The 26,469-nt window shown below is 42.0% G+C and overlaps 1 long non-coding RNA gene across 1 annotated transcript; it reads right to left on the reverse strand.

Annotated features, from left to right (window-relative positions):
* Nucleotides 1-4,107: 4,107 nt before the first annotated feature.
* On the reverse strand, nt 4,108-20,104 carry LOC101690508. The gene is made up of 4 exons (XR_198893.3): nt 19,299-20,104; nt 11,462-11,674; nt 10,223-10,312; nt 4,108-5,816 (listed from the first exon to the last, which is right to left on the reverse strand). It is a non-coding gene; the product is annotated as an uncharacterized LOC101690508 (long non-coding RNA).
* Nucleotides 20,105-26,469: the final 6,365 nt, after the last annotated feature.

The raw sequence follows: 26,469 nt of genomic DNA on the forward strand, positions 1-26,469 counted from the left end.
CCCAGTACTGCCTGCAGAGACTTCCCACCAGGACCAGTCTAATTGCTCAGTGGGGTGACGGTTGTTCTTCTCCAGAGCTTCACCAGATACTATTTTCTGGCATCAAATAAAGGGAAGTGGAGCTTTAAGAACATAGTGTTCCTGCTGTCTGCTGTAGATCAGATATAAAACTCTCCTTCCAAATCACAGGCAAGGCATTGGCTGTGATGTGTCAGGTAAAGTACTAACAAGTGCCCCTTCGTGAGAGAAACATTCGCCCATAAAGAGCGTTCCAGACAACACCCACCGCTGGCCAGGGATGGATGTAGGCTTTATTTGATTTGGGGTTGATTTATTTGTTTGCCTTCCTTCTAGAACAGCATAAGTTGGATTTAATGTCTTGAATACTGAATCCAGTACTTCTAGGTTCACTGACTTGTTATTATTTAGCATTTATGAAGTATATGTCAATGCACTCGGTGCTTTACAATGACTCATAAACAGGCATGATCCTGGCTGTTGAGCATACATTTGCTAACAGTTGAATTACTGTCTAGGTGAAAATGATCACGGACAAATCTGCATAGCCTTTGCCCTGAAAACAACTATGTATCTGGGCTTCTCGTTGCGTCTTAACATGAACAGAAGTGTGGTAGCTGCTGCTACCATTTTGATATCAGTGTCGAAATGCAGTAGATGCAACATATAGTTCCTGGCACTTGGGAAAAGCTTGGCAAACGTGGATGGAGGGATGGATGGATGGATGGATGGATGGATGGGGTGCTCTCTGCTCAGTGGACATATGTCATTTCCTATTTGTCCCTCCACCTAATGACTTTATTTTTGCATTTACAAACCTTGTGGTTATAGATCTGGTTGACTTGGAAGGGAACTGTTACTTACATGGCCTTTTGCAATGGAGATGAGATCAATATATCTATGATGTGGACAGAAACATAATGAGAAACAGATTACCCCAAATCATATGAACTTGTTAACAATATTATATCAATATCAATTTCTTGGTTTTAATTACATAAGATGTTGTCACTGGAGCAAGCAGAGTGAAGGGCACAGGGGAAATCTCTGTACTATTTTTCGTCTTCCTGCGAGTCCGTAATTCAAAAAAGAATCCATGAGCATCATCTACACATCCTTGTAGGCATCTCATTGCCCACACCTTCCATTCACTCGGCCCTCCACTAATAATAGCACGCCCAAGTGTGTCCATTCAGGACTTCCAAAAAAGCAGAAGCTAAAATAGAATTAGACATGTAAGAGATTGGGGGAAATGCCTGGGAAACAGAGTGAGAGGGAGTCAGGCAGGAAGAACCTTCAAACTGCCAGGCAGTTCTAACACCTGTGAAAGGAGGGGGGGTACCGGGGAGGAAGAGCCTCAGATCACAGGGAAAGATCAGAGAAAAATTTCACCCAAGCCAACGAGGAGTCCCTGAGCAAACTTAACTGTAAGAAGAGTCCCACCTGAGGAAGCGTGGCCCGTTTTCATACTTCCACCAAGTTTAGTCCTCACAGGAGCAGCCTGGAAGCAGCCTGGTCTGGGCCGAACATGGGGTGAGTCCCGAGTTGTGGAGACTGCTGGAGGCTGTCTGTCAGCTGTGTTTCCAGAGCAGGTGATCTTAAAGGGAAAGCTGAGCCTTCAAGGCTGCCATACTAGGCAATGTCTTTCTCTCAGTCCTCTGGCCTTTCTATGCAGTCCTTAGTGACCTTGACCCCTTGTCTCTCAGTGGAACACATGTTCTAACTCCCAAACCAGAGTGAACTCCACCGTCTGCTGCTTCTACATATATACTCCCTGCGTCTCCAGTGCAGTTTATAAAAAGCTGTAGAGCTGAGCCAACTAATTCACCATACCTATCATCCAACATCAGGGGGCCCTCGTTCCCCCAGTACTTTCCACTGTCCTTCTCCTGTTGACTCCCTGTCACACTGCTCACAGTGTTTATCGCAACCCTGTTGCACTTTGATCGAGTACTTCCTTGCTGCCCATGCTCTGGCCCTTTACCGGATGGCCTGGCCCCATGAGCTCCCTAAGGACTCCCCCTCTCACCATCCCCACGTCTGTAGCTTTCTTCATCCTCTCCTCCTTTCTTTAAGTGTTGGAGGAAGAAAGGTCTTTTCCTCCACTGCCTCATCTTGCCTTCTGTGACCTTTCACCTTGCCTGTCACCCCCTCATTCTCCAGCTGTCCTCTTCCTTTTGCTTCCAGGCCATGCTGCTCTCAGTTCTCTTCCTATGTGACTCGATCCTTTCTGGCTTCTTATTGCCTCTAAATGTAAATGTTCCCCCAGGATTCTGCTTATCACTCTTGATTTGACTCTACATTCTCCCTTGACATTCTCCTCCATTTCCATGATTTTGACTCTCCATGCTCTGCAGAAGTTCTAAGTCTCCCCTCGAACTTCCCTCTCAAACTCAAGTTCCTCAACAGTATCCCTATGGATCTTGCCAGAGCTTCAAATTCTGTGCCTTCGCTTCCCTCCCAGACATTCTTCCCCTCCCAGCTCTCCGCTTTCTCTGCGTGAGACCCCATTCTGTCACTCACTCGGATTGGAATCTTGTCATCAACTCGACCCTCCATATCCATCCCTCTGGCCTTACTCTCCATGCCCAGGGTCACTGCCCTGGTTCCAGCCTTCACTACCTGTCCTGTGAGTTCCTGTAGACATCTTTAAAGTGGCCTTTCTACCTTGAGTCTCTCCTCCTTCCAGGCCATAATAGTTACCAGTGGCAGTTTTATTTTCCTAAAAGCACAGCTTTTATTATATTCCTTTTGTGCTGAGAAACCTTTGATGGCCCTACATTGTGTACTCAACTCCTTCCTGCCTAGTAGCTAAAAATAATCTTCTCCCAACTAAACTGCCATGATATTTTATTGCCAAATGCCTTTCTTTTAGCACGTATTATTAACTGAACAGGCTAATTCTCCCAGCTCTGTGCCCCACCCCTCACTGAACCCCAAAGAAATAAAGGGGTGTGTGTTGTGTGTGTGTGTGTGTGTGTTATTCTTGTTCCTAACTTATTTCTCTATGTTTTCACCTGGAGCAACCAGTCTTCTAGAAGGGACACAAGAGTAAAGCATTCTGTTGGGTTCTACTCTTAAAGAGTGTGGTGACTAAGAACAAGGCTCTAGGATCCATTTGCTTGGGTTCAAATCCTATAACCTTTGCACATACAATTTATCTCTCCGAGTCTTAGTTTCTTCATCTATAAAATAGGCTAATAATTGTATATGTGCCATAGGATTATTATGATTACTAGTAATCAAATAATGCATATAACAGCCTTAGAAGCATGCTTGGCACCAAACAACGCTCAGTGTTAGCTATTGTTATTACCATCATCATTATTGTTTTATCATGCTTGCAGGCTGACATTATCCACAGCTTAATTAGTCACTGTTTGGCACAAGAGACTAACTTGGGAATTATACACAACTGGTGAATTAATATCCTGAGTACTTCCACTAAGACATCAGGCTAATAATTTTTGGTACTTTAGATAACCCATGATGGGTCCCAGAGGATCCTGAAACCAAGAGTCTACATTTTTCCTAGTAAGAATGGATTTTTTTTTTTTTTTAACTTTTAGCTCTCCATAGTTTAATGTAGCAGCTTCAAGTTCTGGACAATGGTAAGCTGAGCTGAAGAAGGAAAGAAAGTCCTGTGGACAAGAAATCTAGTCCCCCACACATGAGATGACACACATGATTGGGCTGTAATTGAGACCAAGGACCTGGCAAAGATGGCAAAAGATAAAATGTAGGAAGAGGGAGGGGCTGTATTAGAGGAAGTTTTGAAAAATTGATTTGAAATATCAAAGTCGATTCTAACAAGGACATTAAAATGAGAGTTAAAACTGGGCAGCTAGATGGTTGTACAACATATAAAATATAATTAATGCCATTGAATTGTACACTAAAAGTGGCAAATTTTATGTTATATGTGTGTGTGTGTGTATATATATATTTATATGTATATATAGTCACAAAATTAAAAAGTAAATACACATACCACAAAAATGAGACAGCTAAAATGTATAGCAATTTATAATAATAGTTTTATTTTAGATATGTTTTATATATGACAGATCTGCGTGTGCCAGTTTATTGTCCACTCAGCATCTGCTGTGTACAAGCACTGTGCTTGGTATGTTGTATTATGATATAAGCTATATTTTTTTAAGTGTTAGTACTCACATGATCATTACTGTTGATGAAAGAACGATATTATCCATGGAAGGGTAAATGGCTATCAATGCAATCTTCATAGACCTGGGGGCAAAGTACACCTGTCTTAATTGAAGTACAGCAAAAATAAGGACCTGACTTCAAAATTATTTGAAAAGAAGGTTCTGCTTTAAACTTAGACAACTCAAGTATGAGCCAACCAATGTCTATATTACTCTTCTACTTAAAAGATCCAATATGTTATTTCTTCCCATCTAACTGTGCATGAATTAAGTCTAGCAACAATCACTAAAGAAGGTTGCAAATAAACAGCAAAGTCACAATAGAACCTTGTATCGTGTGGCTGATACTACCCTCACTTATTGAGGAGACTGGTTGCTCTTAGACTCCTCACATATTTAGGGAGAGGAAGGGATAATAACTTAGGCTGATATAAATTGTTGTCTTAGAGTCTGCCCCCAATTCTATTTCCCTAACTGGAAGAGAAAAAAAAAAAAAAGGAGAGAGAACAGGAGTAGTGATGTTAATGGAAGACTGTCTTATAATGGGAAGGAGAATCAAGCAGACTTACGAAGTTAGGCAGGTTATAATCTGGTTAAATTTGATTTTGATAACAACAATGAAAGCTGTAGTAGATACAAAAGTTTATTTTTACTGTAAAATGTAATATGTATTTAGAAGAGCAAATATATACAATTTATAGTATAATCATAAAGCAAGTGAGTATATAACCACCTCCCAGGTCAAAGAATGGGACATTTACCAGCCCTTCAGAAACTCCAGCCCCCAATCCAAATTCCTTCTTGATCAGAGCTCCTTCAATATTGATCACCATTTTCCTATATTTTACGATCATCACTTCCTTGCTTTCCTTCAGGGCTTTTTTTTCTCTTCATTTGTGTCTTGCTTCTTTTCTTCAACATGATGACTATAATCTTTATCCATGGAGTGCATTCGTTTTCTTTATAGTCCAATATTCCATTACATAAATAGAACACAAAATATTCCTGCTGATGAATCCGTGGTTACTGCTATGAACATTTTTGTCATGTGTCTTGTGCCCAGGCTCACAGATTTCTCTTAGGCAATACTTCTTCTACTTGAGAGCTCATCACCATCCCCAGGAGGTTCACAGATGACGAGGCTCTACCCTCAGAGTGTCTGATTCAGAGGGACATGAGTAGCTTTTGAGAGTTTACATTTCTAAGAAATTCCCCGGTGATGCTGATGCTACTAGCCAGGAATAGGGACTGCACTTTGAGAGCCACTGCTTTAAGTTGTTGGCAGGGGTTTGGGGGGGATCAAGGAGCATGCATCTATTCAGCTTTACTAATTAATGCAAAACTACTTTCCAAAGTAGTATCTTTACATTTCCACCAGCAGTGTATGAGTGTCCCATTGTTCTGTGGCACCCGTACCAGCACTTGTTATTGCCAGACTTCAGTTTTTGCCAAGTCAGGAGGTGTAGAAGTGGTCTCTCATTGCAACTTATTTTGCATTTCCTTAATTCCAATGAATTGAAGCACTGATTGGCCATTTGGATTTATTTTTTGTGTGTGAAGTCTCTATTCCAGTCATCTGCCCCCTTTTTGGTGAGTTATCTGTCTTTTTCTTACTGGTAGGTCAGTTACCTTTATTGAAAAGACCACAGTAAAGTTTTCATTAATTAATGCTTAAAACTTTTAACAAATCTCTACATAGTTAATAGGATGAAATCTCCTTTAGTAAGTGCAAGAATGCAATATGAAATAGAAGTCTCTAGATAGCCTCTCTTTTGCAAATGGCTTCATGGAAAATAAGTTAAGGGTGTTTTCTCCAAACACGTTACCAACTGGAGAAGCCAAACACATATAGGAAATCAGCATTCTTGATACGTTCATGGAGACTGCGTCTGTAAGCACAAGACCATCTTTAAATGATAATAATGCAACTGAAACAGATCATTCAAGAAAAGGAGAACTATTATTGAGGCCAACATGGCCATCGACACTTGTTAGCTTGTCTCTGAAGAACAAAATTCTGAGCAGCAAGAGCTTAAAGTAAATGAAATAGTATCCAATTCTCAATCTAATGAAAATGCTTTGGGCTCTGGGCCAGAGAATAGATTCGAACCATGGATGGGAATTTTTTTCAGGGCCTTAAATTTAAATGACTGAAATTATTTCTGAAGTATCATTCTACTCAATCTTTTGAAATAAAAACAGAGTTTTCAGTTCTTAAAAAAACTGCGTTTCAGTGTAAGGATGGAATTCAAGATCTTTGTCCTTTGGTAATCCAGAGAACAGACTGTTCATTCTAGAGCATACTCCACGTGGAGTAGATGCCTATTATAGCCACACATGCATGCACAAACACTCATATACTCTCCGCATATGAATATACACACAAGCACCATATATATACAGTATACACACCTATGTGTATGCACACACATACAACACACATGCACATATATACACTGACTATTAAATACATATATGTACCTGTACATAGACACTCACATCTTGTGAATGGAAAACCTGAAGCAAATGTGCATATATGTCAATTTAGCATAAAGGGATATTTTTACTCTGAACACACTATTCTATCATGAAAATGTCTCTAACCCTTTCCTTGACCAGTCAAAAACAAAGGAACAATTTTAGAATTACTACTTTGTGTAAGACTTAATTATCTAGGAACTCAAGGCAGTTGAAAGTTCTAAGAGTTGAAAACTGCACCTCAAATTATTGCTTATTTTAAAAGTGTCATGTCTAAGGAGTATATAGACTTGTTTTAAAATACAAGCATTTGGAGCTGCCTGTCTGGCTCCATCGGAAGAGCATGTGACTCTTGATCTGGGGTCATGAGTTTAAGTCCCACATTGGGTATAGAGATTACTTTAAAAATTACTTTGGTAGATAAAGTTTAAAAAAATGCAAACATTTAAAAGGAAAACGTGTTGCCATGGCTCTCTCTCACTCTCTGGCTCTCACTCTCTTAAATAAATAAGGTAGAATTAACAGTAAATATAGATTAATCAGGAGATTGAGATCCCTATAGCTAGGAAACACCTCCCCCCACCGTCATAAGAAGCATAATCAAGATGCTTCCTAAAGCCTTCCCCTACCCACAGCATCTCAGGGCTCAATGAGTGGCAGTGACCCAGCTGGCTACTTAAGGAGTCAATCAGCCTAGATTCTGTATTCCCAATGCATTTGCCTCCAGACTCCTGAGCCCTGTGCTCGTAACTCCAGACCTAGGTGGGGAAATCCTGCTTGGAAATACAGATTCATAAATCTGTGACTTAGGAATCCTTCATTGGTTAAGTCCCTTTCCTCCAAGCCTCTGGGCATGAGGAGGAAGCCAGGGCCCAGTGTTCACCATCAGGCCCTGGTATTCAGGATACTGTGGATCAGCTCCCTCTAGAATGTCACAGCTCTGGGGCTTGGAATCCAAAGACTATTAGCCACCTTTCAACCACTGAAGGGCACCTCCCCTAAATGCCCCCCTTACCAGAACCATCACCATAGAACCTTGGCTAAGCAGCCTGGGACTGCTTACAGGGGAGTAGATCTTCTTGCTACATTTTCAGAGAAGGAGACAGGGAGTGGTCTTGTGCTGTGACAGTGTCTCTGCCATCCACAGCTACCTGAGGTCTGTATCCCACTAGAGTATATGCAATCATGGTCCAAGGCCAAGGATCAAACCATCTTGAAGTCCACGGATCTAAAGGCAGCACAAATGCATCTGCCATTCCTTCTCACCTTATAGGGCTCTTCCTCTTCTTGCTCTTTAACTCGTCAATTATCAAGACCTTAACTTGTTGGGGTACAGGACTAACACCCTCTCTGATCATTGCAGAGTTGTGGTGACTTGTTCTGGAATAGTTAAGTCACCATTAGGGACTATAGTCTAACAAGATTCTAGGAGATTCTGAAAGAGCCCATATCAGAGCCAGCTTTGGAGTGTATGTATCCCCCCCCAACTCCCTTCAGCCCTTGTAGGGCTCTAAATAGGGTCTTCCCCTTCTTTTCATGGGATACAATCCTCATTTATTTACATAACCTTATCTCAGATGGCCGTCTCATTTGGGACATCTCTTGATTTATTTGTGTATTTATTCATCCAACAAACATTGATTCAGTGTCTCCTATTTGCCTGACAAGGTGTTGAGTAGTAGGAATCTACAGATGAATAAAATATAGTCCCTTTCCTCAGTGAGCTTATAGCTTACAAAAGGAGACAGACAAGTGAATTAACAGTCAAAAAACAATATAGTAACTGCTGTTAGCTCTGGGGAAAAAAGAGACAGAAGCTTCTAAATCAGTTATTATGTCCAAGAGAATGGAGTTGGACTACTTCTGGCACCCATCCTTTCTTCACAGGGTTTCCAGGCATTGGCTGGTGAGATAACCAATGTCAGGCCATGCCCGTGTAAAGCTCGGGCCATGCTGATGTTGGTGGCTTTGACATCCACCTGCAATGGTAGAACCTCCATTCTTGCTCCAAATCTCCCTCACGTACTCTAGGAAGTAACCCAGTGCAGGGACATCATGTGTGTTTGCGTAAGTCCTCTCCATCCCTGACCTCTAAGTCCTCTGCCGCAAAACAATCTCTGTGAGTGTGTCTCATCCTGCCACTGTCCCAGCTGCTATGAGGGTACGTGGCTGCTCTTCTTCCATTCCCAAAGCTGATGGCATTGCTGTCTGCCAGCTTCTCCCTGCTGCCAGAGCTGGGGAGGCCCCATATCACAATGCCAGTCACTGAGGGGAATCTGTTGAAGCTGAGACTGATACGGCCTGAGCACCCATGTCTGCTTCAGACTGAAATTTCTTGCTTTTTTTCTGCACTCCACTGCCTTGGTCCCTAAGTGCTCCTGGCTCCCCGTCTCTCCTCCTGTCCCACCACTCAAAAAGACTCTATATGAACTTTCTCCTGAGCTTTTTACTTGTCACCAAGACTCAGACCTGTGCCCTGGGCTTTGGCCTGGAAGGAGGAATGAAGGATGGTCTTCACAGTGGAAGATATCCTATATCCCAAATCTGCATGCTATTTATTACCCTGTCATTCTTCTTAAGTCAAGTTTATATGCCTGACCTTCTCCTCAGGACAGACACTTTCCTAGAAGATTTCTTCATCTGCCACTCAAGTATGCTGCCAGCAGATCTTTCCATAGCTCTCCAGCCACACCAGGGGTGTGGAATTCCCTGTGGATGCCACTGTTAAATTTCAGAGCTCTGTTGGTGTGACACAGGCAATGTTTTCTGTTAATTATGAAAAATAGGCAAGTGAAGGCTCTGTCCTCCACTTATCAATTGAGATATTCTTGGGTAACCTCTAAAGAAGTGGCAGCTGAATTAAGGAGCTGTCCTAGGCACCAGGAAGAATTTCAGATCTAGAAGCACCAAATATTATTAGATCAGCGGTGCCATTTCCCAGTCCTTGCAGGGACCAGCATACCCAAGATAGCCTTCATGAGTATCTCATGCTAAAAAAGCTCGAAGAGGGCGTATCCTGCTTGCACAACTTTTCCTTTCAAAGGAAGGCACCCTTGCATGATGCCATTACCTCCAAGGGTTCCTGCCTATAAGTGAACCATTCAAACCTGGTACTGGGACAGGGCCTCACATCCAACTAAGAGTCTGACATTCCTGAACTTCCATGCATGTCACTTCAGCAACAACTTTTCTGTCTTTTCTAGGGCCTTTATTCTCAATTAAATCCAGATAAGTAAGATAGCTGCTGAATTGTTGGATTCAGGATAAGTGAGATGCTGCATAAATCCAAAAATTAAGCCATTGAAGAGACCATACCATAAGAAGCAGTGTGTTGGATGTTTATGTGTATTCATTGTGATCTTTTTCTATGCCTATACAATGATGGAATTGCTGAAGCAAAACCCGATGAAAGCGTTTCACAGTTTAGCATTCACCATCATATGGAAATGTCAGTTTCATCTAACAAAGAAAATATTGGAGGCATGTTCAATATAAAATGCAAATAGAATAGCTTAGTGGGCTAGACAAGTCAGCTGTGTTTCACTTAAACCTGTTACCTTGTCAGATTAAATGTGGTTCCAGATCTTTTGCAAGAAGGATATTCTGATGAAGTTACATCTTACACCAGCTTTTGTGGCTTCAGTAGCCTGTGAGTAGAAAGAGGACAAAAATGGTTGAGGAGTAAAAGTGAGTGGGACACAGCCGTAGAGAAATAGGAGGATCTGCCCCCACAGACTCTCCAATACCCACTAAGAAATACTGTTATTTGCTCAAGGTTAGTTATGAATAATTTGTAGCAAAGATTAATCTCTCATGTGATAAAATAGGTGAGGGTGCACCAATATTACCAGGCCTGCCTAACCACTTCCAAATTCTGATACCTGCTTGTGTAACCCAGTTCAGCTGAGCAGAGGTAGGCCCAGCCTGGCCTGTGATGCTAGCTCTACCTTGGTGCATCTGCAGTCCTGTGGGGTCCCCAGCTCCCTTAGCTAAAACCCCACAACAGTAGACCCCTCTCTTGTGTGACCATCACACACTCCAGACTCTGACCTCATCTTCCCCTCCAGGACCCATATGTACACCATGCCCTGTTTTAGAATTACTGTGTCCTGTGAGATGCAACCTCCTACTTAAATGCCACATAATCCATCACTCTATGGCTCTGCGCAGTTCCTGCCAGAGGATTACCTTGTCTCATCTCCCACCCTACACCTTCACACCAATGGAAAGGTTGCTGTTTCCTGAAACAGCCCACTTTATGCTTCCACTGTGTAAGACAGGCTTGGTGGAAATTAACCAGCCCCATCCAGTTTGTCCAGTGCAGTTCTCTCGTCCCATTGCTGCATGATCACTTATAAGCTTTGGGGTTTGTATGTCAGGTGGCATTTCCCTGTGAGCTTTTCCAAAGGAGCATCTTGCAAATTACTGCAGAGAACTACAAAATAACTGATCTCTTTTTAAAAAGAGTATTCCTTCTGTAGCTTCTGGGATCCTTTTTGCTTTTTATTACATTAATATACTGTAAGTATGATCTGTTCATAGCTATAGATAGGTAGATAGATAGATATTTATATTTATATATAAAGTCAAAAAAAATGAAGAAATCATACTTGGTAATTCCTGCTCTAAAATACTCTACTTGGCTGTTGCTACTAGCACCAAGTCTTCCTGCCAAAGAAGACAACAGCCTACAGGCAATGGTTACCAGGCTATCAGGTAAGGAAGAAGGGGTGGGAGACAGATGAGAGTTGTAGAAAGAGACTCTAGAAGGGAAATGTTGGCACAAAGGACTTTACCAAGTAGTTGTGAACTGGACTTCAGAGAGCTGCATTCCCCTTTTGATTCTTCCCTTACTAGTTGTGGAATGCCACACTGATTAATCCTGTTTGGCCAATATTCTCTTCTTCACAATGCGGAGGTTGCCCGAGAGCAGGTCTTTCAACTCCAATCTTCTGTGTTTCTACAAATATGTATTACCCAGATGTCAGGGCAGATGGCTAGTTAGGAATCTAGAAAATTGTAACAAAAAGTAACGATTACCACTTCCCATTTTCATAGTAATTTCTGCCAGACTTCAAGCTCAGCACTTTACATGACATTATCTCATTTAGTCCTCACAGACATTCCTGAAGGTTTGTATCAAGGTCCCTATTTCCCAGAAGAGGGAACCGCTCTCAGTGCAGTTATCCAGTTCCATTAGGATGGCAGCAAGAATAAAGGAACAGAGCTGAGATTCCAACCCTGTTGGAACTAACTCCAAGCCCACTTACAGTGAGACACAGTGAAAAGTTCCAGAGGCTCTTCTCATCACTCATTATCTGAAATCGTGCCAAGCTTTGTCTTCTTTTATACTCTAAATACCTGATTTACCCCTTTTCCTGACTTCTAAAACACATGTGTATCTGTGCCTCTGGCTTGTGTGAAAGGGTAACAATAGAGTCTTAGAGTTCTTCATCTACTCTTTGCAACCAGATAGGAATCGATAAGAAAACAGCAAAAATGAACTTCTGAGCTGCTGCTTGCAAAATAAAATGTGAGTGAAAATATGACCCAACGAGGGCAAGATTTAGCTCAAAAGAATGGCTTTTAAAGACAGTGATATAAAATCCTCTTCATATAGGCAGAGATTCCTAACATGAGTCAACTGTGATTTTGCTGAGGCCACCTTTAAATCATAAACATTTGATGAGGTGGCGGGTGGCATCGGGAGACTCCACCTAGCTGGCAATGGAGTCTTAATGATTGCCCAGCCTTCACATATCAGAGTAAACCAGTTTGTTTCTTTGGGAAAAAATGTACCATCCCACCCCCCAGCAATCAGACAACCTCTAGTGAGTGGCAATTACTTATGCGAAGAGTCCCAAGAAAGTGAAGGTGATCCTTTGCCAGAAAGATGTCTCATACAAACTAAAGAATGGATGCCAAAGTCACAGATTTGCTGTGACCAAGGTCATCATAGTCTCTACTTGGAAATAAGCAAAAACTCTAATGTTTCATCAATATATTCAGGTAGTGTAGTTGGTCTTCATTGACAGATTCTGTACTTACAAATTCAGCTATTCACTTCAATTTATTTGTTACCCACACAGCAATACTTGCAGTGTTTTCATGGTCATTTGTGGACATATATACAGAGAGGCAAAAATTTTGAGTCCTTCAATATGCACATTCCCAGCGGAGTTTCTTTCAGTTCTCATTCTGTAGACAGGTGTTTTATTCCCTGTTTATTTAGTGCTACATCTTTTACATTTTGGGCTTTTGGTTCACTGTTTAAAATGGCTCCTAAGCATAATGCAGAAGTGTGGTCTAGTATTATTAAGTGAGGGCAGGCTGCGATGTGACTTACAGAGAAAACACATGTATCAGATAAGCTTCAACCGGGCAAGAGTTATAGCACTATTGGCCGTGAGTTTAGTACTAATGAATTAACAATAGATATTAAATAAAGTGTCTTTAGGGGTTTCCTGGATGGCTCAGTTGGTTAAGTGTCCAACTCTTTATCTCAGCTCTGGTCTTGATCTCAGGGTTGTAAGTTCAAGCCCTATGGTGGACTCCATGCTGGGCATGGACCCTACTTTTAAAAAAAAATTATTTAAAGAAAAAAATTTTAAAAATAAGGTGTCTTTAAACAGAAACACACATAAAACAAGGTTATGTATTGATTGCTTGACAAAAATATGGTGACCAGGGGCTCAAAGGAACCTAACCCTTTATTTCTCCTAGGAGCAATGGTTTGGTATTTGCCAGTTCAGAGTCTGTGTTGACTTTATAGAAGATAACTACCATGTAATGAGAACTGACTGTATTTGCAAATTTAGGAATTCTTAATGATGTCTTGAGCTATTTCTTGGGACTGTTAGGGGACTATGGTATGAATGATTTCATGCCATCTTCTGCTTCATGGAAGATGGGAATTTATAAAACCATCCTTATTCCAGGGCGCCTGGGTGGCTCAGTGGGTTAAGCCGCTGCCTTCGGCTCGGGTCATGATCTCAGGGTCCTGGGATCGAGTCCCACATCGGGCTCTCTGCTCAGCAGGGAGCCTGCTTCCTCCTCTCTCTCTGCCTGCCTCTCTGCCTACTTGTGTTCTGTCAAATAAATAAAAAAAAAAATCTTTAAAAAAAAAAAAAAAAAAACCATCCTTATTCTTCCTTCTCTGGTAGGCAGCTTTCCTGACTATTCAGTTCAACCAGTATTAATTGAGTATGCCAGAATCTATTGCTATTGGAAGATATGCAAAAGAAGCATTTAGCAGTCTGACCTCAAGGGATTTCACCTTTGTTAGAAAGACCAGGCTTAATGTGGCAGATATAGCCAGGTCCAAAGGAGAGTGGAAACATCTTAGAAATGGCATGGAGAAGGCATATGCTCCCTGAGGCATAACCTAAGGGAAACAGACTATTTTCCTAATAGTAACCTTGAACTGTTAATTTAGTGTTTCCTCTAGGAACTCTGCAAAGGAAGTTCAGCTTTAGCCAAAGCTTCTAATTAACTCCAAAGTTTCTACCACATCAGCAAACACCTAAAGACCACCCCAGCGTTCATTTCTCACCTAACAGAAGTAAAAAAACTGATGTAAGTGAGAATTGCACCGGAGGAAATCTTTTTTTCACTGTGGGAGACGGTTACTGTATTTCCCTCATATTGATTATTTGGGGGACCTGTAATCCTACAGCTAAAAAATAGCATTTATGATTCTCAGAATAAAAATAGCAATGTTAATTTATTAGGCAGTCAGTATACGTCCGAACCTATGCTGGGTTCTGGGAACACAGGAATAAGTCACAGACTCTACCTTCAAGTATCTCACAGTCAAATAGGAGAACCTGATTACTGTGCCAGTGAAATAAATGCTGTGGGACAGAAGGCAGAGGTTGAGTGCTTGTGGCAGCACGTAACCCATAGTAGGGGTCTTGGGCAGAGGGTAATGCTTCTTGCTGGAAGAGAATCTTGAAGGTGAAGGAATTAACCAAATGACAAAAGTAGAGGTGAACATTCCAGGAGGTGGGAACATTGTACGAAACCCTTGAGGCACAAAAGAGCCGTGGGTATTCTGTGACCTACAGTACAGGGTGGGAACTGGAAAAATTTTAAGGAAGAGGGCTGGGAGGATCCTCATCCTGAGGAGCCTTAGAAAAGCACATGTTGGAAAGGAAGAATCCACTGAAGAGTCCCAGAGGCAAGTGAAATTGTTCTAGTTGCACTTTTTGTAGATCAGTTAGAACTCATACAGAGCCTGCATTGTGGGCTGGACTCATCTGAGAATGAAGAGAGCAGCTGGGCTGGTAGAAAAGCCGCTGAGGCAATAATCTGAGAGGCATGGCCTGAACAGAGTGAAAGAAAATAGTTAGAGAGGAATTAGGAAAGTTGAATTGCAAGAACTTGAAGAGCAGTTGGGAGTGAGAGGGGTGAGGGAGAAGGGTTGCTGAAGGAGGAGAGGTTTGGGGGCTGATGATGAGTTAGGGATGTACTGAGTTAAGAGTGCCCAAGCTGATGTCAGCAGCCAGATATCCAGAACCGACTCAGGAGGGTGGTTTGGGCTGGAGATGAGAATTCGATGATCACTTTATAGATGGTTACCGAAATCAAGGGCTTACATTAACACAAGGCAAAGTGTGTACAGCTGAGAGTAGAGGAGGACTGCAGGAACACTAATATTGAAGGGATTAGAAAAGGAAGATAAATCTGGGATGAAGCCACCATAAATGAAGGAGGAAATCCAGCTTAGGATAGTGTCAGATAGGAAAGAGAAGAGAAGAGTGTCATGGAGAAGGGGGTGGTCAACAGAATTTAACTCAGGGAAGGAAAGCACAATTGAACTGGTCACTACTAACCTGAAGCAGTTTTAATGGGGAGTAGAAATAAAAGCAGAGGGCTTTGTTAGCGATGCAAAATGAAGCACTTAAAACAGGCCAGCCCGTGGATCAACTTGACTTTGAAGGGAAGGAGGGAGATGGGAGCAGATAAGAAGGAGTAGAAAGTTAAAGATGGTTTCTGCCAATGCCATTTGGAGCTTGCCAGTGGTTCTTCATTGCTGGAAGGATGTAAGGAGCATTTTCAAGTTACATATGACTACAAATTACAGAGATTACGAGGTGAAAACCTCGCAGTGGGGGAGTAAGGTAGGAGGAGGAGGGAGCATCAAGACCAGAGGAAGCCTTGGGTGAGGGGTCTGAGGAGACTATTTTTGGGAGAACCTATGAAGAATAATAAAATGGTATCGGGTTAAGACTCAGAAGATCCATGAATGCCTCTTACTAGCATTCAGCCTTATGCAGTTTCATCACCTCCCAGAGCCTGAGTGTCCTCATCTGTAAAATAAGCTAAATACTATCTGGCTTGCCTGGTTGTAGTGAGAATTTAACCATGATAATATGCAAGAAGAGCACCTGCAAAATTGGAAGATCCTCTTACAACTATGTGAGAAGGGGGTCCTTCTTGCTGCCCTTGACCATTTGCTGAGGTGCCTTTGCTTGCTGAGGTTATTTCAGGTGCCATAGAAAAACTTTCTTCCATACTATATGCAGGATCTCTCTTCTGGGGATTTCTATCTTTTTCCCCCACCTATTTGAGATGTGGAGTTCTGTGGATGAATAAAAGGAAGAGTATTTTTTAATTTCTTTTAAATGTTAGCATAGCACTAATCACTAATGGTAACAATAGATGGAGATACATATGAAAATATGCAAACATATTTCTTTCTAGGTATTTATCCTTCCCAGTTATGGCCTTTGTAAAAAACCTTTAGGAAAATGTGGCATTCCAGCATGCTAGCTAAGATCCCAGTAACCACAAAGCAAGTAGGCAATGCAGACTTCCATTTCCTTCCCCTCTTTATTGTTTGAAATTAGCACTTCCCTCTTGGTCCAGCAAAATATACACTCCCATTGATGTTTACTGTATAGCTGCTAATATCTGTATATTTTTAACTGAAACAAAATATTTCACAGAAAGTGTAGACATTAAGAAAGCATCAAATAAAAACACTTAGGTGCTAGGCATTTTGAACTAAAGCAAAGATTACAAGGTAGAATGCTGTGGACCAAGACCGTTCTCAAAAATATATTCTATTTGACCCATAGATTGTTTAAAAGAAAAAACGAAACATACCTTGAGCCAGTATTTCAAAATCAATATAGTTATATTTAAACATATCAATATCTACCACCTCTTAAAACATTGGGAAACTAGGCAACACGGAGGACAGCTTTTATTCCCCTAAATAGACTTGAGTGGCTCTGTCTCCACTTCATCCCAAGCTCCACTGCTCCCTATTGCCTCCTCAGGCTGGTGCCCACAGGTCCCTGAAATATGTCAGACGGTAAGACCTCCAGTATAAGGCAAATCAGTACAATACAATGGAAGAGACAAAGCTTATTTCCAAGAATAAAGTGGCTAAAAGAAAGAAAAAGGAAACAAACTTTTCCTAGCCCAAGTACAAGGTGGGGGGTGCCCAATTCTTCACTTTTAAACAGCATTCTGTCTCCTTTACAATAAGGCTCTGCAGAAGTACAAGTCAAATCTTCTTTGTGAGCTTTTCTGTATGATAGAGATTTAAAAAAAAAAAAAAGGCAGCTATTTCCTTTGGGAAAATCTGATGCATAGCCCAAAAGAAAAATTTGTATTACTTCGGAAGCTGAGGCAATTTGCCAAAGATCCCAAAAGGCTCTTCCTACCCTCACAAGGTCAAGAAAATTTGATAATGGCTGATGGAATGGAAAGACATCTGGTAGACCCCACTTAGAGTTAGGAAGATAAAACTCATTTCTAAGTTTTATTAATACAGACATACTGGCCACGGCTGTTCTTTGCCACATAGAAGAGATTCCCAAGCAATGCATTCTTGGGCTCTCATCAAGTGGTCTGTTGTCTGTGGAATTTCCTATTCTCCAGCCCCAGAGCAGAAAGCAACCCCCCTACCCCGGCTTTGGCCGTCATGAGGTTTAAAGAGGATCATTTGTTTTCATTACAGCCCCTTGAAGCCCTTCCTTCCCTCCTCATTAATGAATTTCCAGTCTTTCATCAAAAAACAAAAACAAAAAAACAAACACAAAAAAGGACCTGACAGAGGACATGGATAAGTGGCTGGCGTGCATGGCGATGCTGGCTTTAAAGAGAGTAGACGGCCATTTACTGATTGCAAGGAGGGGTTGACATCCTTGGTTAGTATGCTAATTTCGTCTCTTGCATTTAACATTCAGATCAGGTCTGTACAGGCCCTCCAGAGCAGCAGAGTCCGGGGATGGGTGGCTGTCTGCCTTGCAGCATTGAGCATTCTCGGCATGAATTACATAAATGCCCAAACATTCTGTCTGTTCCGACTTCATTCTCATTTCCTCCCTCTCAGAGACACACACTGACACAGAGCCACACATACACAAACACACACTACATGTAATGTCATCACACACACACACACACACACACACACACACACATGCATGCACAAACACTATAGACACAGGTCTCTGTGAATGCTGAAGAAATGCAACGTGAGGTGCCCGAGTCATCCACGACTGGCTTAATTCCTCCACCCCTGAGTATCCAGGGTACAGTGCTGCAGGATATATTTCTCCTGCTCAAGAAACTTGCAATGTATTGGGGAGTCTGCATTTAAAGAGCAACATGAAGAATAAAACTCCAGTCAGAAGGAGGACATCTTATCTATTGACCTTCCAGTTCCAGAAATCCTTAAAAAAAAAAAAAAGCCCTAACTCCATTCATGTGAAAAAGAACCAGATAGTTCAGTTAACTGAACACCCAGAAAGAAAGAAGATCCAGCTCATTTTATTCCTTGGGGTCCCCACCTTGTCATGTGTGTTTGGAACCCCGTATTAAAAGAGTCCTATTCACTGGTTTTGGACTCACCAAGCCACAGCTGGGTGACAACAGAAGAGGAATCCCGAACCATCTCCCGCATTCAAATGGCGGTTCAAATGGCAAAGACAGTCGCCTAGCGTGATGGCCAGAAGCCCAGTCTATGGAAAACTGAATTTCCTCAACCTCCTTTTTCCAGGATATTTTTGTAACCTTGCAGCAGCTTCCTGGAGACAAACCGAGAATCAGCAGCTCCTCTTATCGGAAGGCTCATTTAGGGGTTGCTTTTAATAAACTGAAGCAATTTTGAGCAAGCAGGAGCTCCAATTAAAAGGAAAGGACAGGTTGGTTTTTACTGTTTTGTTTCCTTAAAGTATGGCATAACTGTGTAACCTGGCATGCCGTGGTTGCTTCCTCTGGATGCTCTGATGGTCCCTGACCCAGTCTCCTGGTACCCACACAATATTCCATATTTGGCTGAGGAACACCGGGCAATTCCTGTCGGAGGCTCCGACAGGAGTAAAGGGGTGTTTCCTCTGAGCTGCAGACTTGATTTGCCTCGATTTTTTTTTTTTTTTGGCTCTGGTCCAAGATGTTTTCCTGTCATCATTTCACTGTCTTTTCCAGTAATCCCTTTTTTAAACATTGCCAACAATTAGTCGATTTATCTCTACCACCACCACCCCCCACCTCCATATTCACGCAAACACACACTCCACTAAGCCCCATCACTGTCTTGTTTTGCCTTGAAGTATAAGAAATTACAGCTTCTCATTAGCTGGAGAGCACATTTGGAACGGCTTTGTGTTTACTCACTTAGTAAGTGATGCTGGCCTTTTTAATTATTCTCCCTCCGCGTGCCATCAGAGAGCAGCAAGCTGTTCCAGTCAAACCAAGCGACTGCATATCCTCCGCAAGGCAGTTGGAAGTAATCGTGTTTTACCTCACTGCTGCTGCTTTCTTCCTTCCCTTGTCAGCAAGCCAAGGAATCCCCCCAAAGCTCTTACGTAGGAGATACCAAAACTGTGAGTCACTTCTCACTCCCAGAGCGGAGTGAGTCCGCTGCGTGTTACACGGAGCAGCAGACCAAGATGGGGGTTTCCTCCAAGCCACCAAGATCCCTGGAACCAGATGTCCATCATCACTTGGTCTTTCTTGCTATTGCTCCCTCTTTCTCTTCCACCCTGGTCCATTCCTTCGTTTTTTCAAGTGCCTTCCTCTTTTTCTCTTCCTTTCTGTGTCGCCGACAGCCGCAGACCCAGCAAGAGCTGGGTCCCTCTCGCCTTCTGTTATTTTTTTTTCCCCCTGCAGCAGGCTTTGGCTGCTACCTCTGCGAGCTGGATCACCAAAGACACACGACTCACTCACAATGAATAATCAATACAGATATTGATCTGTGGAAAATGTTTGTAAATTCCTGAAAGGGAATCAGGAGCAGGGGGCAGGGAGGCTCGTGGGGGACGACGCTGAAGTGCTCGTGGCGGTAGGAAGCAGAACTTCATTTGGATCCCAAGTCTTGCCGGCTCCGAGGTGACGGTACCAGAATGCGTGCGAACGAGGGTGTGCGCGTGTGAGTGCGCGTGTGACGAGGGTGTTGTGCATTCTCCTTTCTCTACAGCTGCTTTCCCCGAAGAATCAAGAGCCAAATGGTCGGGAGCCCCCGTCAGTGCCATGTCTTGGCTGCGGGCCAGCACTGTTTTGTTTTCATTATCACACGCTACTTTGCAATTTGCATAAATACAGGGTTATTTTTTATCGTGTCGCCCAAAAGATAGAAAAAAAAATAGAAGTCTTTGTTGTGTGCAAGAGGGGCTTGCTGCCTACTCATCATCGCTAAGGATTTAGTGTATGTAGAAGGCTCCAGAAGAAATGCGGCCAAAGAAGTAGAAATCACATAGAAAAAAAGATTGCAGGAGAGACAGATAGAGGACTTTAAAGAGAGCAGCAGGACACTCAGCTTGGTGGAACCAAATATGAGGGACATATTTTTCTCTGTGGAGCAGGGCTAGAGCCTTAGACAAGCAAAGAAGAAAGATCGCCAAGGTCTAACCAGTGCCCTGCAGTAGCCACGCTGCACCCTGTCAGCTGGAACGAACTATTTATTCTTGGTGAAAAAGGTACACAGACCATTGAACACAACCTTGCTTTTCCCTGCCCTCATCCAAAACCAAGAAAGAGTGGGAGCAGAGGAAACGTTCCCTCTCACTGGTCTACGCGGGTGGTTTTCCAGCAGGCGAGGAGTTTTGGACCTTGCGCTTTTATTTACCCTTGCCTTCCCTACAGCTTCCTCGGTTCAGCTGACTCCCTGGATCGAGCTAGCCCTAGTACTGAATGGAATTTGCACCCTCCCGTGGGCTTTGGCTGTGGAGATGAGGCCTCCTGAACTTATACCCCCAAGTGGGTGCCTGGGATGCTCACGTGTCCGAGGGAGCGGCACTTCCTTGAAGAAAAAGCTTCTAGCTCTCTCAGGCCATTGGATGTCCCCCTCTGATTTCCTCCTCTTTCATCTCTCCCCCATTCACTCTGTTTTTGTGGTTTGGTAGTAACATCTCTTTGGGATCGTTTCTACTCTTTTCTCCCATTGCTCTATCTCCTGCTGGTCTGGTGACAGAAGGGCTGTGTCACCTTTGAAATAGCCATCTCCAGTGAGACCTCCACAAGAGGATTCAATTCCAGCACCCCCTGTCCTGAGAGAGGAGCTGTGCGCTTTATCAGGCAGCAGCAGCAGCAGCAAGAGGAGGAATACAGATTTTTTTTTCTTTTATCCCCCTCCTGGCTTCTGATTAGCTCCAGCAATCCAATTAGCAGAGGAATTTATATCACACAGGCCGAGGTGCCCCTACTCATCCCAGCAGCCCAAACCCACTCATAAATTCTGTGGGTACTACATCCTCCTGTGACACGGATTAATTACAATATTAGACCTTCCTGAGTAGGTCAACCAGTGAAGGTATATGTGACTATCAGAATTGAAAAAGAGGCAAAAAGGCAGGACTTTTGTGCATCACCAAGGATGCGTGAAGGCTGCCTTGTACACCGTCTGCTCTGTGCATCTCTTGTTGTTCTAGTGTGTATCAAAGAGGCCAGGTGGGCCAGAGTGGAGCATTGTGTAGGAGTGGCTCAATCATGGCAAACCCATGTATTTTTTTCCTATCTTTGAGAGACACTTATTGTGAAACTTCAGGGCTCGTAGACACCGACTGATTTCCTGCTTCCAGCCTATCCTCCCCCCCCCCAAATAGTTAAATTATTTAAAATGGCTCCATGAAGAGAAATGCCATTATCTCCATTGGTATTCCATTCCAGTTGGGTACAATCGTGATATCGTTGTACTCTTTTATCTATCTGCAACTTCATTCCAAATTTATCCCTGCATTCATCAATCTCAAACATCTATCTCTCCATTCATCTAACTATGTTCATTTATGTATCAACTCTTTATTCTGCTTCCCAGTCATCTGTTCATCTATGTGCGTCTAGCTATCCATTTTCTAACCAGGTATTGATCTATGAATATCTTTCTATTATCTGTCATCTACTTGCCTATCCTTTGTGTCTCTATTAATTCATTCATCTGTGTTATCCGTCTGTTTTCTATCTATTCATTAATCTATCCATGTATCTATCCGTTCCATCATCTATCATTTGCTTATCAGTTACTTTTTACTTTGTGCCTTTTGTTGGTTATGATCTTAACAGAGTCCCACATTCACATTCTCAATCATTTTTAAGGTAAATAATGCCCAATTTTCTAATGAAGTCTGTAAATGCCATCCACTTCATTATTTGTTCTCTGGTTTAAAAGTCTTATAAACTAAAGAAGTCAGTAAAATCACATGATTTTAAATGAGTTAAAAATCGCAAGGAAAATGTTTTATCCTGGATTCCTGGGATATTTTCTTTGCTTAATAGAAGTATGCATTTCTACTCCCTTTTGGGTTTTGTTTTGTTTTTTTAGTTTTTTTTTTTCAAGATTTTATTTATTTATTTGAGAGAGAGATAGAGTGAGAGAAAGTGAGAACACGAGAGGGGAGAAGGACAGAGGGAGAAACAGACTCCCTGTGGAGCTGGGAGCCTGATGTAGGACTCCATCCCATTCTGGGATTCCAGGACCATAACCTGAGCTGAAGGCAGTTGCTTAACCAACTGAGCCATCCAGGCGCCCTCTACTCCCTTTTAAATCATGGGTTTAAAAGAAGGGAAATTTCAGGTAATGTCTTACACACAAATCTCATTCAGGATGCTGTGTCTACCACTAAGAGAACTTCATGCAAGAGATCCAATTCAACCAGAGTTAACATGAGATTATTTTTATTGTAAAGCAAAGCAGATACTAAACCCTAGCATGGTAATGTGATCATACTTGTTTGGGTTTATCAGGTTGGCAGTGGAGTAGCAATTTGGGAACTAAAAATAGATCCCCCCCCCATTACTTTTATTCAGAATACATTCAGGTCTGGACCAAAATCTGAGATTCAGCATCTTCTCAAGATGACCTCTAGTTTGTTAGTACCCAAGAAAATGTGTCAATGAGGCATTATTGGGTTGGAGAAAAACGTTAATGGATAAACTTCATTTCTGTTTGGGATAGAAACTACTGTTTGTTGCTGTGAGTAAGGACTGAGGTATTTGGTGGGCTTTTCTCTGTGTTTCCAGAGAATCACTTCCCAAACAACAGGCCAGGTCAGAATCCTAAGAGTAGTCAATCTTAGTGTCTCTGACACTAGCCATCTCTAATATTCTGTTAGTTTGTAGCCAATATGATCAGTTGAGGATCCAAGTTTGGCTCTTTGTGTGTGTGTTTAACTAAATGGAAGTGTATTGATAAAGATAAAGCCAGGCGCCTGGGTGGCTCAGTGGGTAGGGGTTAAAGCCTCTGCCTTTAGCTTAGGTCATGATCCCAGGACCCTGGGACCCCACATGACACTCTCTGCTCAGCAGAGAGCCTGCTTCCTCCTCTCTCTCTCTCTCTCTGCCTGCCTCTCTGCCTACTTGTGATTTCTGTCAAATAAATAAATTTTTAAAACCTTCAAAAAAATTAGTGCTTAGTCACTTCTATTTAAAGATAAAACCAATAAAGACCTCAACACTTCTTTTTTTTTTTAAGATTTTATTTATTTATTTGACAGAGGTCACAAGTAGACAGAGAGGCAGGTAGAGAGAGAGAGGAGGAAGCAGGCTCCCTGCTGAGCAGAGAGCCCGATGTGGGGCTGGATCCCAGGACCCTGAGATCATGACCTGAGCGGAAGGCAACAGCTTAACCCACTGAGCCACCCAGGCGCCCCAAGACCTCAACACTTCTGAAGTTCCACTCCCCAAAGAGCAGGCAAGGACCCAAGTCATGTGTCCTCTGAAAAAACAAGGGGGATGGGGGAGGAGGAGGGGCAAGATGGTGAAAAAATGAGGGGGATGGAAACCATTCTTCTTATCATTTTATTTCCATGTGTCCCACCACCATAGCTTTCTGGATTCCATTGTAATCAGAAATCAGAAATGAAGTTACCTGATCTCATGTTCGAGTCTGGTCCTCTTAAGTCAACCAGGGCCAACTTCTCCATTAGGCTCAGGAGACACAGTACCTCGGATCTGCAACACTTGTAGGGGCCCATAGAAGTGTTTTGATTTCTTTTAAAATGATTAAAATGGTAAAATTTTTGCTCAAAGAAAATGGCTTTTTTCCAAGGTTTTTTTTTTTTTTTTAATTTTTAAGTGATCTCTATACCCAACGTGGGGTTCGAACTTACAACCCTGAGATCAAGAGCCACATGCTCTACTGACTGAGCCAGTGAGGTACCCTTCTCAAAGAAAATGCTTTAATATCTAATGTTAATATGCTTATCAATACAGTCATAAAATAAAAGTTTGAATAATCTTTAGCGAGAAAGGAGTCCATGAAGGCAAAAACACCCTGGGCTACCAAAACATATGCATGATGTGGCTTTGACATTCAGCAGATTACTTTTAACTTATATATGCTCAAGCTAGTGTGGTTAAGGACCTGCTCAGGAAGACTGCCTGGGTTCAAATTCTGGTGTCGTCACTTTGCTAGAGTCATTCATCTTCTCCGAATCTTTCCTTAACTGTGACATGGGGACAATGATAATACCTAATGCATAGGGATGCTAGGAAGAATGAATGAGATTGTATGTGTAAATTGCTTAGCACAGAGCCTGCACATAGTAAGGGCTCAACAAAATTTGTTATAATGATTGCTTTATTGTTATTGTTCTAGCTCTGTTGTCTTTGATTTCATTGTCTGCCTCTCTATAATGCAGCAACTATGACTAAATCAGTTCCTTTTATTTAAAAAAAAAAAAAAAGATTATCTTCTAGTCACTGTGAACAGAAGAAAAAGGTGGTAATTGAAGTTTCCTCCCTACTCTGGAAATCAGGAAAATTTCCTCTCTTAGAAGTAGTAAATTCTGTACTCTCTACCTGGAGCCAGATCTTTATTCTGTATTATAAAACTCCTCTAATAAATCAGCGTCATCTCTCTTGATCGGAGATTTGATTCTTTCCTAACCTAAAACAATTCCTGCAAAAATCTTATTAAGAACCACAGGTTAAAAAGAATATTGTCAAAACTTTCTCTCTCCTTTTTTCTCTTTACTTTATTATCCCCTCATTTTTTTTGTCATTTAACTCCAATTATGAGATGCTAAGTGCTTTTGGAAATTTCATTGTTAATATCTTCTTACAGTGCTATTAACGTAAATCAAGTTTAATAGTGTCCCAGAAAGTGTAAAAGCAATCAAAAATTCAGTACTCACGAATCATTCTGTAATTTCAGCATAAAATGTTAATAGAAATAATATCCAATACCATAAAATATCGGTAAATTCAACTTTAAATATATGTGATGAATTACTTCTCCATCCTATAGCATTCGTGGAATATTCTAGTGTGAAGTACTTAATTGGCCATGCCATACCTCAGTCACGCTATGGCCGCCAGAAGTCCCCTCCTCTGCCTTTCCTCTTACTAGCCAATCCTGGCAGAATGGACAGCTCAGTGACAGGCATTTCTTTATCCCAGACACGCTGAGTTATTTGGCCATCAGGAAAAATGACTCCAGACCAGGGTGGGAAGTACGGTCGACTTGAAGGAATTCAAATTAATGAGAACAAAGACATTTCAGTTCAATTCTAAGAATATTGATCAGCAGCTGCAAGGCCTTAGCTCCATGTAATCAGCAAAGATGGCTAAGATAGAAGCCCTGTCCTTGAGGAGCTCACATCTCATGAGACAGACCAAGGCCAAGACACACACAACACAACAGTATTTCAGGCCCAGCCATGAGAACAACTATCATGCATGCCCGTAGGAAGGCTCCAATGAACCACTAGTTGGTTTGTAAATTATAAAAGTTGGCTAAAGATATAGATATAGATATCTTTAAACTTAACATTTTAAAATTAAAACAACATACATCTTTTTGCACAAACCACTGTCATATTGCTCATCTATAGTTTCCAGTCTTTGAAGTGAAGGGAGAATTTAAGGCATCCAAGAGGCAGTCAGAATGCGGAATCCTTCTGTTACAGTTGTCCTACCTACACGGCAGTTTTTCACAACTCACCTCAGTGTTTTCACAGTTAGTTTAGCTGTCATAAAAACAATATTTTTTTGCACCCATCTATCTCTGGTTTGTATTTTATTTCAATATGAATTTCATTAGCAAAAATGACTTCCATTAAATGGCTGGGGACTTATCCAACTGACTCTCAGGAAGGATACAATTCAGCTGATGGTGCCAGGACTGCTCAGGTGCTTCAGGAAGTAGATGATTGTCTGGGACCACATGGAGCGATGTAGGCCTCTGTCAGTGGGGCTTCCCATGAGAGTAGAGAGTGACTGTGAGTTTAAGTAGTCAGTGAAGTGGATGTTGCTTCAAGAGTCTTACTCCATCAACAGAAAAGTGAGCCCAACCATATAAATGTTAACCACATAATCTTGTGTTTTCATGGATAGTGTCTCAGGATGAGGC

This window comes from Mustela putorius, unplaced genomic scaffold (genome assembly GCF_011764305.1).
Source record: "Mustela putorius furo isolate JIRA1106 unplaced genomic scaffold, ASM1176430v1.1 tig00000174_pilon_pilon_pilon, whole genome shotgun sequence".
Taxonomy (NCBI): Eukaryota; Metazoa; Chordata; class Mammalia; order Carnivora; family Mustelidae; genus Mustela; species Mustela putorius.